The sequence below is a fragment of the Ruditapes philippinarum genome, unplaced genomic scaffold (assembly GCF_026571515.1).
Source record: "Ruditapes philippinarum isolate M1 unplaced genomic scaffold, ASM2657151v2 ctg6066_1_1_1_1, whole genome shotgun sequence".
In the NCBI taxonomy this organism is placed as follows: Eukaryota; Metazoa; Mollusca; class Bivalvia; order Venerida; family Veneridae; genus Ruditapes; species Ruditapes philippinarum.
In genome coordinates this window covers 37,013-53,513 of record NW_026866862.1, presented here as the reverse complement: position 1 = coordinate 53,513, position 16,501 = coordinate 37,013, and the positions used below count along the sequence as shown (strand labels likewise).

General features: G+C 33.5%; 1 long non-coding RNA gene across 1 annotated transcript; it reads left to right on the top strand.

Annotated features, from left to right (window-relative positions):
• The first annotated feature begins 4,169 nt into the window (after window positions 1-4,169).
• LOC132734032 (uncharacterized) lies at window positions 4,170-15,550 on the top strand. The gene is made up of 4 exons (XR_009626249.1): window positions 4,170-4,283; window positions 10,462-10,593; window positions 13,621-13,742; window positions 15,458-15,550. It is a non-coding gene; the product is annotated as an uncharacterized LOC132734032 (long non-coding RNA).
• The last annotated feature ends 951 nt before the right edge of the window (window positions 15,551-16,501 follow it).

Here is a 16,501-nt window from a genome sequence, read left to right as displayed (position 1 = left end):
GAATCAGGCAAGTTTAAGCAGTGTAAGTTATAACCTCTAAATGATGTACGTATCGCCTTCAGTCAGGCACCGAAGGAGCTAGGTGACCCCCAAAAGTGGGTTGTCGTTCAAATATATAATTGTTGTTGTATATGATTGGATCTTTACAAATGTGTCCTTTATGTAATCTTATTTTATAAAGCACATATATACAAGAAGATTTTATATACAAAAACACAACCATATATCCATTTGCTTGTTGTCATTGTTTCCATACGACTTTTCCTAGTAATTTAAAAATCTGCTATGTCTACAATTGGACTTATTTAAATTCATTGAAAGTAAAAACGATACTTACACACACGCGCACGCACACACAGACACACAGACACAGACACACACACACACACACACATTATGTCGACATTGCTGATGAAAACCAACATAGTTCAAGTATTACATTGATTTAGATTTTAAACGGTATTTTCTAGATTTCTTCTTCCGTCTTTAGAAGTACACATTAAGGGAAAATTGAGACATCAAAATGCCGACATAATTAAACACTGTCGGCATCGCCTTAAGCAATACAGTTATTTTGAAGACTTTGTCTATGGATAAACCATAGATTCAATCCACAATTTATCATTTATTCCACCCCCCCCCCCATCTTATGCTTATTAACCGATTCAAACCACATTCAAGCCAATTCATGCAGTGTAAGTTGTAATAAATACTTCTTTCTAAAGCAAGTATATGTAAGTTATGTATTGCACTTCAGTCAGGCACCGAAGCAGGTGACCTCCAAAAGTGGGTTAATTTGTCGTTTTACCCAAACATTCATGTTCTTAACGTAAATCTTAGCTTATTAAGTACATGTTATACCAGAAGATTGTATAGTAAATTTATATACATGAAGATAGATAGATAGATAGATATTTATTAAGGTTAAAACATACATACATATATACATAATACAAACACTTAAGCATTTTATATAAAACTGATGACACAATTGTAAATAAAATATTTCGGAAGTTTGACAAACATAAATATCACAGACGGCTCATTAAATAATAAAATATTATAACTAAAACAAAATCTAAAACTCTTTCTTTCCTATGACTAGATATCAATTTACTAGTTTAATAAAATGTGACGACGTAAGTGGAAACATGTATAGAGTAGTGTGCAATAACCTCGGATTGCCCATGAAAGCCCGAAGGCTTATTTCCAAAGGGGTCCTTGGATATATACTTACTATGATATACAATATAAAACACAAAAACATTGAAAAATACAAAACTTTGGAAACTGGAAGATGTCATTTACGTAAAATATCAAACTTTAGTATTTCCATTAACTTTGCTAAAAGGAAAACAATAAAAATGATATCAATATCTAGTCATACTAGTGAATTTAATTATGATTTCCTAACTGTTCTAGTAAATGGGCCTTCACTGAGCTTTTAAAATCTCCTATCTTATTAATTTTTTTGATGCATGATGGCAAGGAATTCCAATCATTAATTGCTTTTTGAAAAAAAGTTACATTATCTTTTCCATAACTTCTTTGGACCCTAAAATTGTACTGATTCGCCCGAGTTGAATAAGAATGAATGTCTCTAACAGGTATAAAATTTTCTTTCATATATGAAGGGCACTGGTTATTAACAATTTTAAAACATGATTAAGACGTAATTGCTTAATTATTTCTGTTTTCTACATTTAGTAAAGACATATTAGCAAGAATAACATTATTGACACTATCTCTAGGTCCCATACCGTGTATAAATCTAACAATTTTATTTTGACAAATTTGAAGCTTATTTTTAAAACACTTGTTCAGGCTCGGGTACCAAGAAGAACATGCGTAATCAAGGTGACATTGTATTAGTGCTGAGCATAAATATTTTCTAGTCCTAAAATCTAAAACATTTGCTTGCCTATACAAAAACTTAAGACGTGAATTCACCTTTGTAAGAATACTATTAACAATAACATTTTAAAACCGCAGACCTAACATCCGTATATTGGTTGTTAACATAATTGTCACTGTTTTTATGAATTCAAAAGTTCGCTATTCAAAAACTTGCCCTTGTTTGCATTATTTGTAAAAAAATATGAGACGTGTCACGACAAAACCAACGTAGAGCGTTTGTGACCAGCATGGATCAATACCAGCCTGCGCATCCGCGCAATCTGATCAGGATCCATGCTGTTTGCTATCAGTTCCTCTACTTTTAATAGAGTTGGTTAGCGAACAGCACGGATCCTGATCAGACTGCGCGAATGTACAGGCTGGTCTGGATCCATGCTGGTCGCAAACGCACTATGTTGGTTTTGTCGTGACACGGCTCATATACATATAATGGCTATATACACGTAATATAATAAATGGAGTGAACATACATGATTTTACATTCAGACATTAAACTTCTCTACATCCATGCAGATACTGGCTGTCAGAATTGCATTTAACAATGCACTTTTCTAGGGATACATCAATCAGTTTACAGTTAACCCGGTAGCCTATACACTATAATTATAATCTATAATCTAAAGAAAATGGAAGTGGCTAGCCGTACGGGCCCGTACGGCTAGCCAAAAGTTCTAGCCGTACGTGAGTCACGTACGACTAGCCAGGACACTCTGTATTGGCTAGCCGTACGGCACTTTTCAAAAATATATGGTAGGCGAAAGTGCATATGTTAATTATGACTTTAAGCGAGGATTTTAGTCAAGATTGTTTACATTATAAAGATTAATTGACGTGTTGGCTACAGTAAAAAATGTACTTTGATATCTCAAGACGTCGAGAAAAAATAGCGTTTGGTTGCAGTTAATTAAGATCAATTGAAATAGTTTACAAAATATTGATAATAATCCTTTTTTGTTTCATTAAGTTTAATTTTTAAATTGAAAAAAAAACCAACAACAAACAAACAAAAAAACACCGAAAATAATTGTTGTTGGGCTCTGATAATTGCTTCAATTACCGACGGTAATCGTCCATCATTAAGGAAAGTTTGCATTATTAAATTATTTTTCCTTTTCATCGTTTTTTTTTAATATTCTTTTTATTTATTTATTTATTTCCCTCATTATTTATTCGATCCATGTTTTTAATTTACAGATTTAACAATTCATCTTTCATACAAATCATAAGCATGAAAATTAAGGGCGTTAATTATAACATGCAACTTTGACACTTAATTTTATTAAGATAGATTATACAACACTTACTCGTATTCATTTTTTTTGCAAAATTGCGGAGCATCTTTATTAAAGTGAACACACTAGGACAAAACTCAGAGATTTGATTAAAATTGTCGTTTAAAGACACAAAATAACATATGCATTTTCGACTTCCATATAATTTTGAAAAGTGCCGTACGGCTAGCCAATACAGTGTGACCAGGCTAGTCGTACGTGACTCACGTACGGCTAGAACTTTTGGCTAGCCGTACGGGCCCGTACGGCTAGCCACTTCCAAAGAAAATTACACCTCCATTTATTGGTTGTCGTCATTGATATATACTCTATCAGATCATGGGCGAACTGTTTTTCATGTTTAATATTTTACAGGTAACATGCCTATTAAAGGAAGTGTTAATGATGACCTACAATTACTTATTATTGGTGATACGTTCGAAAGCATGTATATCTCAAGTTTAGATTGCACTTTATTCAGGTACTGGGGCAGGTGACCTCCTAATTTAAAATACACGCGTTGTCGTCTTCATTTTACCTAAGACAAACTATTTATTGGTGTAATTGGTTGAATCCTTTTAAAAATTGTTTGCCTTCACATCAGATGACGACAATTTATGTAAATTCACTAAAAAATAGTCATGTCATTATGTGTTTTGTAAGTGCATAAATCTAAAAAAGCAACTAAAAGTATACAGTACAATTTCACAGTTAATAGTGTTATTATATAGAGACATGCCTATATTGTTTGGTGATGCTATAAGTTGCTTTGGAAACATAACTTGACCGATTTATTTTGTTTCAATTCAACGTAGAATCTAGATCTAATATTGCGATATATTTAAAAAAAAAAAATTAAAACTGATATTGAAAAATAAAAGTACATTTCGCATATATACGTCCCTTTCCATTCTCTTTAGGAGCGTTCACTGAGACGCTCTTTAAACGTTCGCGTTAGCTTATATTTACTGAAAGGGATGTCGTAAACGTCCGCCATGACGTTCAAGAAAATTGAGAAATTTTGTAACATAAACTCGTATTTCATAACAAAGAAGTAAAGATTAATACAATTATCGGTGTGCTTCGTTGAAACAGGTATTTTGTTAACTATTTGTGAAGTATTTAGGCATGACATTCAGTATTTATGTAAATATCAGCTCCCGGCGTCCCGTGTTATGTCATGATTTATAAAATTGGAAGTGGCTAGCCGTACGGGCCGGGCCCGTACGGCTAGCCAAAAGTTCTAGCCGTACGTGAGTCACGTACGACTAGCTAGGACACACTGTATTGTCTAGCCGTACGGCACTTTTCAAATTTATATAGAAGTCGAAATTATACATAGATGTTTTTTCATGACTTTAAGCGAGGATTTTAACCATGAAATAGTAATTGTCTTCGTATAGGCTATTTACTTTAAATAGAGATTAATCGCCTTGTTGGCTACAGTATCCCGAAACAACCAATTTTCAATCACAACCTAAATTCAAACACATTCTTAATTCTGTGGCACTGATGTCATGTCTGACTAAATTGCATAAAGTCCATGTTGTAATATGAAATTAGGCAAAGCCTATGAACGGGGAAGTCGTTGAAAAATTCCTTTCATTCTTTCCGTTTTAAAGGTGTCATTCGGTATTACATGCACCGCTTCCGTTTTCACTCGGAACACTCGACGATTATTATTGATCCGAAAAGTTGAGATTTATTCCGTTATTGGAATACCCCGTCTATTATCATTGATTTACATTGTAAATGGCGGCGCCGGACTAGAACTGACACTGAAAATTTCATTGATAGGTATAGAATTCTATATATTTTTTAATTGTTTTTTATTTGATTTTCTTTTAAATATACACGTGTAGTCTATAGCCGGGCAAGCCAAAGCCCGGACCCGCTTCGCGGGCCCGGTCTTTGACTTCCCCGTATTAACTTCAAAACTTGCAGAAATGCCATACTTGATTAATTGTCAGATGTTATCAGTAAAACAATAAGAAACTGTTTGTTTTAAGTGACACAATATAAATTGTCCAACTTCAACTATATCAAAATAGTCACTTGTTTAAAATAGTGGAAACATTTTTCCAAGCAAGTTAATTTTTTTTTATAAAGTATTGGCTAAAGAGTTTTACCATTTACCTCAGTCCTAGGTGTATTTAAAACATTTATTTATATGATGTACCACTAAATATTCATCAGACTTTACATGGGGTCCTTATTAATAAAATCTTATATTGTTATCAAATTCTTTCATCTGATGATTGTAGAATAATTGTTTTGTAGGCGATAGCAACTGGCAGATCTAGACAAGTTTCCGTATTTGCTAGTAATATAAAGTGGGGAAGGTAAAATGGCTGTAAAGATTGGATGCATTTATCATTTTGCACCCCAAATAGCGTACTAAGAAGTGATACCTTTAACTGCCTTTTTATACACATTAACAGTAGTCATACTAATGCATTGTACTTTACATATGTTATAACATTTAGTGTAAGTTTTTTAAAATCTTGAAAAAACTGTTGAAAATCGTTGAATAGACTGTTGTGAAATTTTCTACAATTTTAAGTGGCCCTGATTTATCTTGAACAAATTATCCATAGTGATTACCCTGCTGTTTGAATTTAGGTTAAAATATTTCTGAGAGTGACCCGAGTGGGTCATATCGTTTTTATTGAATTTCTAAGAAAGATCAAGACTTGTTGAAAATGTACCAACCTTTAAATGAAAAAGTTTTGATAGATGCATTAATAGCTAAAATAAATTTAAAGTATAATTTCTCCTTCCATTTATTATTGGCTAAAAATGGCTTAACTGATTGAATATTGGTTGTCCCGGGATAAAAGAAGTACGAATATCGATTTTTATCATTTCAAGACATCGAGAAAAAATAGCGTTAGGTCCACAGGTAAACGTTGCGTGGCCATGACTTACACTATACCCCCGTTCCCCCTCTACAACCCAAAACCCTAAAAAAAAATTATGAAAAAAAAAAAATTTTTTTATGACTAAAATATTATAAAGGTATTTTACTCTACTTTCATTTTGCATAGAAATATCACTAGCATCTAAATTATCAGCGCATATATTCATCAATTTTTCACCAATCTTAATAATCTTGGTCTCAAATCTTAGATAAATAAATACTCTTTAAGAAAACAACACTGGCACCTTTGCTGATTATACGTAGCAAGAAATATCCAAGCCCAAACTGTCAACAAATGAAACTCGGAAGAGATCTGATTGCACCGTTTCGGTAAAACTCTCACGAGTAAAACACACTAAATTCACCGTGAAAGAATATTTCTTTGTACTGCGTATTTAAATATGATAAAATTAAGTTATTATTTATAATAATTGTTCAATCAAAGCATCTTATGAAACTATAACGCACCTTTTTTCCTATATGTCAAATTCTCATTCCAAAATGAAAGTAAAATGGGCCTGCAGATTGTTTTCAAATGGAGTATTTTCATTGGTCACAGGAAAACCTCGGACCAATGAAAATACTTAAAGGGAAACAACTCTGCTGTGCCAATTTACTTTCATTTTGGATTGAGAATATTGATTAATATATAAATAAAGCCTTATGTCTTCAGTTGTTGTGTAAATAATAACCAGTACTCGGCGGGGGATATAAATTCAACGAATTTGCTTGTTTGGTATACAAATGCAACCCGGCCATTTTTGTCTTTGATCCATTTTTAGCTCGACTATTCGATAAGAATAAGTAGAGTTATTGTAGTCACCCGAGCGTCGGCGTCGGCATCTGAGCGGCGTAACCACTTATGTTAAAGTTTTTGTAATAGTTCAATTATTTTCAAAGTCCATTGACATATGGCTTTGAAACTTTGCACACTTGTTCACCATCATGACCCCAACCTGTAGACAGGAGGAGGTACCTCTATCAAGCATTTTGACAGAATTATGCCCCTTTTTTCGACTTAGAAATTATGTTAAAGTTTTTGTAATAGTTCAAATATTTTCACAGTCCATTGACATATGGCTTTGAAACTTTGCACACTTGTTCACCATCATGACCCCAACCTGTAGACAGGAGGAGGTAACTGTATCAAGCATTTTGACAGAATTACGCCCCTTTTTCGACTTAGAATTTACGTTAAAGTTTTTGTAATAGTTCAAATATTTTCAAAGTCCATTGACATATGGCTTTGAAACTTTGCACACTTGTTCACCATCATGACCCCAACCTGTAGACAGGAGGAGGTAACTCTATCAAGCATTTTGACAAAATCATGCCCCTTTTTCGACTTAGAATTTACGTTAAAGTTTTTGTAATAGTTCAAATATTTTCAAAGTCCATTGACATATGGCTTTGAAACTTTGCACACTTGTTCACCATCATGACCCCAACCTGTTAACAGGAGGAGGTAACTGTATCAAGCATTTTTTTTTTACTATCAAGCACTAAGAATAGTCGAGCGTTGCTGTCCTACCGACAGCTCTTGTTGCGTCACCTCTAAGGAGAAGTGGCAACATACAGGGATCACTTGTTGCTTGTTTTTAAAAAGAAAAATACTTATAAGAGTTATTCCTTAAGGTGAGCCATCATGGCCCTCTTGTCATTTATTTATTTATTTTTAGCTCACCTGTCACAAAGTGACAGGGTGAGCTTTTGTGATCGCTTTTCGTCCGGCGTCCGGCCGTCGTCTGTCCGTCCGTTCGTAAACTTTTATTTTAAATGACATCTCCTCATAAACCACTAAGCCAATTTCATCCAAACTTCACAGGAATGTTCCTTTGGTGGTCACCTTTAAAAATTGTTCAAAGAATTTAATTCCATGCAGAACTCTGGTTGCCATGGCAACCGAAAGAAAAAACTTTAAATATCTTCTTTTAAACAACCATAAGAGCTAGAGCTTAGATATTTGGCATGAAACATGTTCTAGTGAGTGTCTACCAAGTTTGTTCAAATAAAAGCCCTGGGGTCAAAATTGGCCTCGCCCCAGGGGGGTCATTGATTTTCCCTATATGCATATAGTAAAAACTTAAAAAAATTTCTTTTAAAGAACTCAAAGAGCTATGGCTAAGATATTGAGCATCAAACATGTTCTATAGGTGTCTACCAAGTTTGTTTAAATAAAAGCCCTGGGGTCAAAATTGGGGGGTCATTGATTTCCCTATATGCATATAGTAAAAACTTAAAAATCTTCTTTTAAAGAACCTAAAGAGTTAGAGCTAAGATATTTAGCATGAAACATGTTCTAATAAGTGTCTACCAAGTTTGTTCAAATAAAAGCCCTGGGGTCAAAATTGGCCCTGCCCCAGGGGGTCTTGATTTTCCCTATATGCATATAGTAAAAACTTAAAAAATCTTCTTTTAAAGAACTCAAAGAGCTATGGCTAAAATATTTAGCATCAAACATGTTCTAATAGGTGTCTACCAAGTTTGTTCAAATAAAAGCCCTAGGGTCAAAATTGGCAACCGCCCTGGGGGTCATTGATTTTCCTTATATGTGTATAGCAAAAACTTAAAAATCTTCTTTGAAAAAACCCAAATAGCTAGAGTTAAGATATTAAGCATGAAACATCTTATAGTGAGTGTCTACAAAGTTTGTTCAAATAAAAGACCTGGGGTCAAAATTGGCCCCGCCCCGGGGATCATTGCTTTTCCTTATATGTGTATAGCAAAAATTTAAAATCTTCTTTGAAAAAACCCAAATAGCTAGAGTTTAGATATTAAGCATGAAACATCTTCTAGTTAGTGTCTACAAAGTTTGTTAAAATAAAAGCCCTGGGGTCAAAACTGTCCTGGCCCCAGGGATGTCATTGTTTTTAACTATATGTGTATAGTAAAAACTTAAAAAAAATCTTCTTTTAAAAAGCCCAATGAGCTAGAGCTTAGATGTTTAGCATGAAACATCTACTTATGGGTGTCTACCAAGTTTGTGCAAATAAAAGCCCTTGGTCTAAAATTGACCCTGCAACGTTGGGGTGGGGGGCCTATATACAGGTGAGCGACCTCATGTTATTTTTATTTTTTTTATTTATTTAAATTATTTTATTATTTATAATTATTTTTCAATATAGAGATTTTATTATAATTTATTGATAATAAAGTGTCCCTAAAAAATAAATATGAAATTTGACTCCGCCCACTTTCATATTTTTTATTTCATATTTATTTTTAAAAAATATGAAATATATATTGACTGATTTTGCAATATATTTCATAGGTAAAATTGAATAATATGTAATGTTGAGTTACATTGTCTTTTTTAAAACAAAAAGTCCAGCTATAATAATCACTGCTGTCGAAGGCTCAGGGTGAGCTATTAGTATTAAAGGGGGATACACCGGCGTCCGGCGTCATGCATCCACAATCGCCTTCTTCTCAGAAACTGCTGGGCAGATTTACCTAAAACTTGGTCTGTAGCATCTATGTAACAGTCACACTTAAATTTGCTCATGTCATTTCAAATGGCCCCTTTTAGGGGTCAACAGAGCTAAAAATAGAAAAACTTTTAAACATCTTCTACTATAGAACTAAAAGATGGATGATCACCAAACTTTGGCTGTAGCATTCTTGGGTAGGATTTTATCAAGTTTGCACATATTTATTTGATTGGCCCCTTTTAGGGGTCGCTAGGGCTAAAGATAGAAAAACCTTTAGACATCTTTTTCTACAGAACAAAAAGATGAATGATCACCAAACTTTGTCTGTAGCATTTTTGGGTAGGCTTTTATCAAGTTTGCTCATATTAATTTGATTGGCCCCTTTTAGGGGTCGCTAGGGCTAAAGATAGAAAAACCTTTAGACATCTTTTTCTACAGAACAAAAAGATGAATGATCACCAAACTTTGTCTGTAGCATTTTTGGGTAGGCTTTTATCAAGTTTGCTCATATTAATTTGATTGGCCCCTTTTAGGGGTCTCTAGGGCTATAAAAGAAAAAAACCTTTAGACATCTTTTTGTACAGAACTAATTGATGGATGATCACCAAACTTTGTCTGTGGCATTCTTAAGTAGTCTTTTATCAAGTGTGCTCATATGAATTTGATTGGCCCATTTTAGGGGCCTCTATAGCTATAAATAGAAATATCAAAAGAAAGAAAAATGTATTTTTAGAAAAATTGTAACCAGAGTGATAAAATGAAAAATGTGATTAAAGTGATATATAGATAAAATGTAACCAGAGTGACAAAAAGAAAAAATGTAATTAGAGTGATATATAGAAAAATGTAACTTATATATATAATTGATATATATATAAAATGTAACTTGTAAATATAATATTTTGTGACTATTTATTTAAAGGAAGAGGATTATCCATCTATTGTATTGGGAGTGTTTGTGGAGCATCCAACACCATTTCTTAGAGAAGCCTTACAGAAGATTGCAGCATTAGATTATCCTAAACAGAAAATTGATTTCTTTATTCATTCATCAGTGAGTGAACATCTCTTATACTAGATAAACTTGTATTTCTTATTAATTCCATTTATGGCATTCCTGTCTGCATACTTCAACCTTGATAATTATACCCCCGTACAACGAAGTTGTAAGGGGGATATACTGGAATCAGTTTGTCCGTCCGGCCGTCGCCCTGTCCGGCCGTCCGTCCGCACTACCGAATAGGGATAGAGGGCCATCTAACTGGAAACAGAACAAAAGAGAACAATAGAGTTCATTCCGTAACAAAAGAGTAAGGGGCCATTGGCCCTCTATTAAACAATAGAAAATAACAATAACAAAATGACTCTTTATTCCATTTCGGCCGTCCGTCCATCACTAGGTCATAGGTCAAGGTCACAGGGGCCTTGACTTCGAAAAGCTTGTCCGCCAAATAACTTAAGATTCCTTTGACTCACAGTGTTCATATTTGGTATTTAGATTGGTTATGGTTAGTAGATGATCCCTATTGATTTTGAGGTCACTGGGTCAAAGGTCAAGGTCACAGGGGCCTTGACTTCGAAAAGCTTGTCCGCCCAATTACTTAAGATTCATTTGACCCACAGTCTTCATATTTGGTATTTAGATTGATCATGGTTAGTAGATGATCCCTATTGATTTTGAGGTCACTGGGTCAAAGGTCAAGGTCACAGTGGCCTTGACTTCCAAAAGCTTGTCCGCCCAATAACTTAAGATTCCTATGACCCACAGTCTTCATATTTGGTATTTAGATTGATCATGGTTAGTTGATGATCACTATTGATTTTGAGGTCACTGGGTCAAAGGTCAAGGTCACAGGGACCTTGACTCAAAAAAGCTTGTCCGCTCAATTGCTCAAGAATGCTTTGGTCAACAGTCTTCATATTTAGTATTGAGATTATTTATGACTTTAAGGTGACCCCTTTAGATTTTAAGGTGACTATGTTAAAGGTCAAGGTCACAGGGATTTTAATATAATAAGCTTGTCTGATCAAATGCTTACAGTCTTCACGAAAAACTTTAAAAAGCACAGGACATTCGGGCCAGTAAAATTTCAAATCTTACTGGACCTGTTGATTTTTAGCCGGACCAAATACATTCAGATAGGTAATAATTCGATGGGTAAAGGAAAACATTTTATCATGCTTCCCTTGATAATTTTGAAAGAAGCATAATACTTCTTGTATTCTGGGCCATACATGTATGTTGACAGCTTTGAAAAATCTATGAAGACCAAATGTTTAGGCTAAATTGACTAGAATTGAACATGAACAATGCAATTTGCTTCAAACGAATCACTTTCACACAAAATATTTACTTAACTCAATAATAACAAAATCATAGGTAAATATAGACCATAATAAACAATGGTTTAATTTCCGTAACTGTACGGTGCGGTACGGAAAATATCCAAGAAAAAAAATGGCGGTCTCCATTACTCAATAAAATTTAGACATCTCTCGCTGTATTTTGAACATTTAGGACAGAATTGATGGGTTTCATTTGCAAAAAAAACAGTATTTTAGAGAGCCCTGCTTCATTATTTTGATGAATTTTTCTTATAATATATTTGCATTGCCAAAAATCTACTGGCCTGTCGGACCACCAACCTTGCAATAATCACCAGACCAATGCTAAATTTAGTGGCCTCGGGCCTCGGACTGGCGTTAATTTCGAAGACTGTGCTTAAGAATGCCTGTCCGCAGTGTATTGATTTTAACATTTTAAGCATGTAGAATACATAACTTAGCAATGCACTGGCTTAGTTACCTCAGATTTGGCAGGGAGGTTGTCCTTGAGCTTTAAATGGCCACTGTTGATTCTGACAAAGTGGTATGCGGGGGTAGTCATGCCATGGCGGTGGCAGTTCTAGTTATATTTTATGGTATTGGTGCATTAACCATCTAATATAAAAATATTTTAAAGTTATTTTTGATATTTTTATGTGGTTGCCTTGGTTTATTGTGCCCCCACTATAGGGGGGGCATTTACATTTACCCTTCTCCATCCGTCTGTCCATCCTTCCGTCCGTCCGTTCCCTTTTTGTGTAGCACGTAGCTCAAAAAGTAATTGACCTAGAGTCATGAAACCTTATTGAAATATTGATCAGCATGTGAAGTTGTGCACCTGGGTATTTTGATGTGGATATATATAGTATTTATAGAGTTATTGCCCTTGACTTGGTAAAGTTTTCCAATTTTCAACTTGTGTCGCATGTAACTTAAAAGGTATTTGACCTAAAGTCATGAAACTGTACAAGAATGCTGCTCAGCATGAGTAGTTGTGCACCTGGGTATTTTTGTGTGGATATTTATAGTATTTGTAGAGTTATTGCCCTTGACTTTGTAAAATTTTCAACTTGTGTCGCACGTAACTCAAAAAATAGTTGACCTACAGTCATGAAATCTTACAAGAATGTTGCTCAGCATTTATAGTTGTGCACTTGGCTATTTTTGTGTGGATATTTTCAGTATTTTTAGAGTTATTGCCCTTGACTTAGTAAAAAATTACAATATTTAATTTGTGTTGCACATAATTCAAAAAGTTTATGACCTGTAGGCCTGAAAGTTTACAAGAATGTTGGTCAACATGGGTAATTTATAATGCACCTTGGGGACTTCTTGTGGCTTTATTCAGTAAAATTAGTATTTGCCCTTTACTTAATAAAATATTTTTAGTTTTCGACTTGGGCACATGTAGCTAAAAAAATTGACCTAGATACATAAGGTTGACAAATCCGTGGTGTGTGGGGGCACTTGTGTCCTCTGGACACATTTCTAGTTGGTATATAATATGTAAGCCTGATTAATTAAGCATGAACGTTTAACTAACTTGTTTTTCCTACTGCCAAACTGTTGTTGTGAAAAAGACATCCCGCATTCAAAAAATATCTTGATGTCTCTTTGACAAGTCTAAATACTAATTTTAAGACTTATTTTATGTACAGTTACAGCTCTGCATATTGATTAACTTATTTTTAATTTATTGATCTACTGTATGAACTAGTTTCATTACTTTTTTCTCATTTCGTATTTTTATTTTCAGTTAAGAAATCACCAGAATGAGATAGATTTATTCTTGAACAAGGTTGGAATATTGTACAAGTCTGTCAATACTATAGGTTCATATGATAGTATTGGTGAAGCAGCAGCCAGGAACTGGGCCATGTAATACATCTATTTATTTTATGCTTTTCAGTGGATTACTGATTTATCCGTGAAAATTATATTTGATAATTTCACAGTGAAAATTATCAAAATATAATTTCACTTTTTTCAATGACGAAACTACTTTTTTAAGATTTTCCCCATGTGGTACCTCAATTTTATTTTTACTGACAATTCTGACAATGTCAGGCTGTTAAAAGAAATAGCAAAGCTGAAATAGATAAATAACTTAAATGTCAAAAGTAACACAGAGAGAAAACTTACTTCTATTCCTTCAAATTCCAATCACCAAATTTTGTCTCTAAATTTTTTTTGTTTCGTTTTTACAGTCTGAAAAATACATTCCTTCCCCATGCAAAACGGGCTCTTGATGACATTTGGGCATATTAAAGTATCCTACGAGCAATAACTGCCGTATGCTTTATGAAAAATTGAAAAGCATTGATAGCCATCACTCGTAAAATAAGTTAAAACAACCCAGCGTTCTATCAGCAAGCTTCCAATTTTTCCATTTTCCTAGCTCCTTTTCTGAATGTTTTCACTTCTGTCAACACTTATTTTTTGTCTGTTACAATCCTCAAATAAGTTTTCTTTCTTTTAAAAAGGTGTATGACTAACAAATCCAAATTATATCCTTCTGAATCTTACACAATTATTTTCCTCCCATGAAATACACAACTTTAAAAAATGGCTGCCGTTTACATTTTAGAAAGCCAGGTCTAATATAAATTCGCAGTAAGTAACAGAAATATGGATGGATGGTTGGAATTTTCTCCTGCAAAGAATTGTTTGTTTTTATGATTAAAACAAGCGATCATTCATATTTTTTTAATAAAATGAATAAATATCACCGTCATTTAACCTTGATTGGCGGACTTATTTTTCAGCTCAAGACTTCTTGTTTTAAATGAGAAATTCGGTCTAAATGGGGCTCTCAATGGGGAAACAGATTTTAAAAATTAACGTTAAAATTATGGAAATTTCGTTTTAACTTGTTTTTAAGCATAAAATAAAAAGAAAATTTGTCTGTTTGTTGTGTAAGATGTAATTTTATTTCATCTCGTGAACTTTAAAAACAGTATTCTCACTCGTGGCTACGCCACTCGTGAGAATACTGTTTTTAAAGCTCACTCGATGAAATAAAATTTCATCTTACACACAAACAAACAAATATCCTCTATATAATTATTATATACTTATAAATGAAATATTGAGAGATATTGACGAAATAATATGCAGTGGTAAAATTTTCGTATTTTCACCAGTATCTTGCCAGACTACTTTCCTCTACATTCAGCCAGTACACAAAATGAAAGTGGAATTCTTTTGAATTGTAAGATAAAAAAAGAACTAAACAAAAAATTCAAGTTTTTATATAAATAAAGATATTTTTTTTCTTTCTTGTGGTATGAAAATTGCCACATTTTACTTGTGGCTACCACCACTCGTGAAATGATTCATACTGTTTGATGAAAATAAAAAAACTTGAATATGCTCTGACTCTATATTTAAATCTTTATACTGTTGGTAGCTCAATATTAGTATTTTTATATCCCTTTGAAATAGAGTGGACTTTTCCAAATTCAAAGTTGGGCATATCCATCAGACCTATTGAGTAAGTAATGGGTTAACTGAAACATTTTTAAAGTTTAAAATTTATGAGAATTTAGGTGGCAAATATTATCAATTCAATGTTTTTGTTTTATTTTTTATAGACATAGTTTAACAGACTAATTATTTAGCAGACAGTTGGACATCAAGTTCGGGGTGTATGTCAGGAAGATACCATTAATCATGAGAAATTACAGGTTAGTTTATAAAAAAACATACAATTATGATAGTAGGGGTGGCAGGATAGGTGTGATGCCAGAATTTTAAGTTATCAGTTCCCAACCGGTTTAACTGGAGGAAACTAGGTTTACCCTTTGTTTTGTCTTTTCATTTGTCCGTCTGTCCATCGGCATTTTATCTGGAACAAATCACTGAAATCAACAAGAAAATTCATTAACAGGCCTTAAACCATTTCTACTTTTATTACCTTCTAACTTTTTATTATGCTAGAGTTATGCCCCTTTTACTTTGAAAATAATGTGAAATTTTAGGTTTGCATTCATTATCTCCCCAACGGTATTACACATTCAACTTAAACTTGATATATGAATATGTCATGAAAAGATACAGGTCAAGTTCGAATTTGGTCATGGTTAAATGATTTTTGACAGAGTTATGCCCCATTAACTTTGAAAATAATATGAAATTTTACTTTCCGTTCATTATGTCCCCAACAGTATTACACATTCAACTCAAACTTGACATATGAATATGTCAAAAGAATGCACAGGTCAAGCTCGAATTTGGTCATGGTTCGATGATTTTTGGCAGAGTTATGCCCCTTTTACTTTGAAAATAATATGAAATTTTCAGTTTCCCTTCATTATCTCCCAAATGGTATTACACATTCAACTCAAATTTGACAAATGGATCTGTTAAAGGAATGCGCAGGTCAAGTTTCAAGTTGGTCATGGTTTGATGATTTTTGGCAGAGATATTTTTCACTTTGAAAATAATATAAAATTTTCAGTTCCCGTTCATTATCTCCTCTAGGGTATTAATCCCTTTAAACTTTGAAAAAAGAAAGAAATTTTAAGTCTCTGTTCATTATCTCCCCAATGGTTGTACACATTCAACCCAAATTTGACATATGGATACATCAAAAAAATGCACAGGTCAGTTTTGAATTTTGTCATGGTTTGATGTGT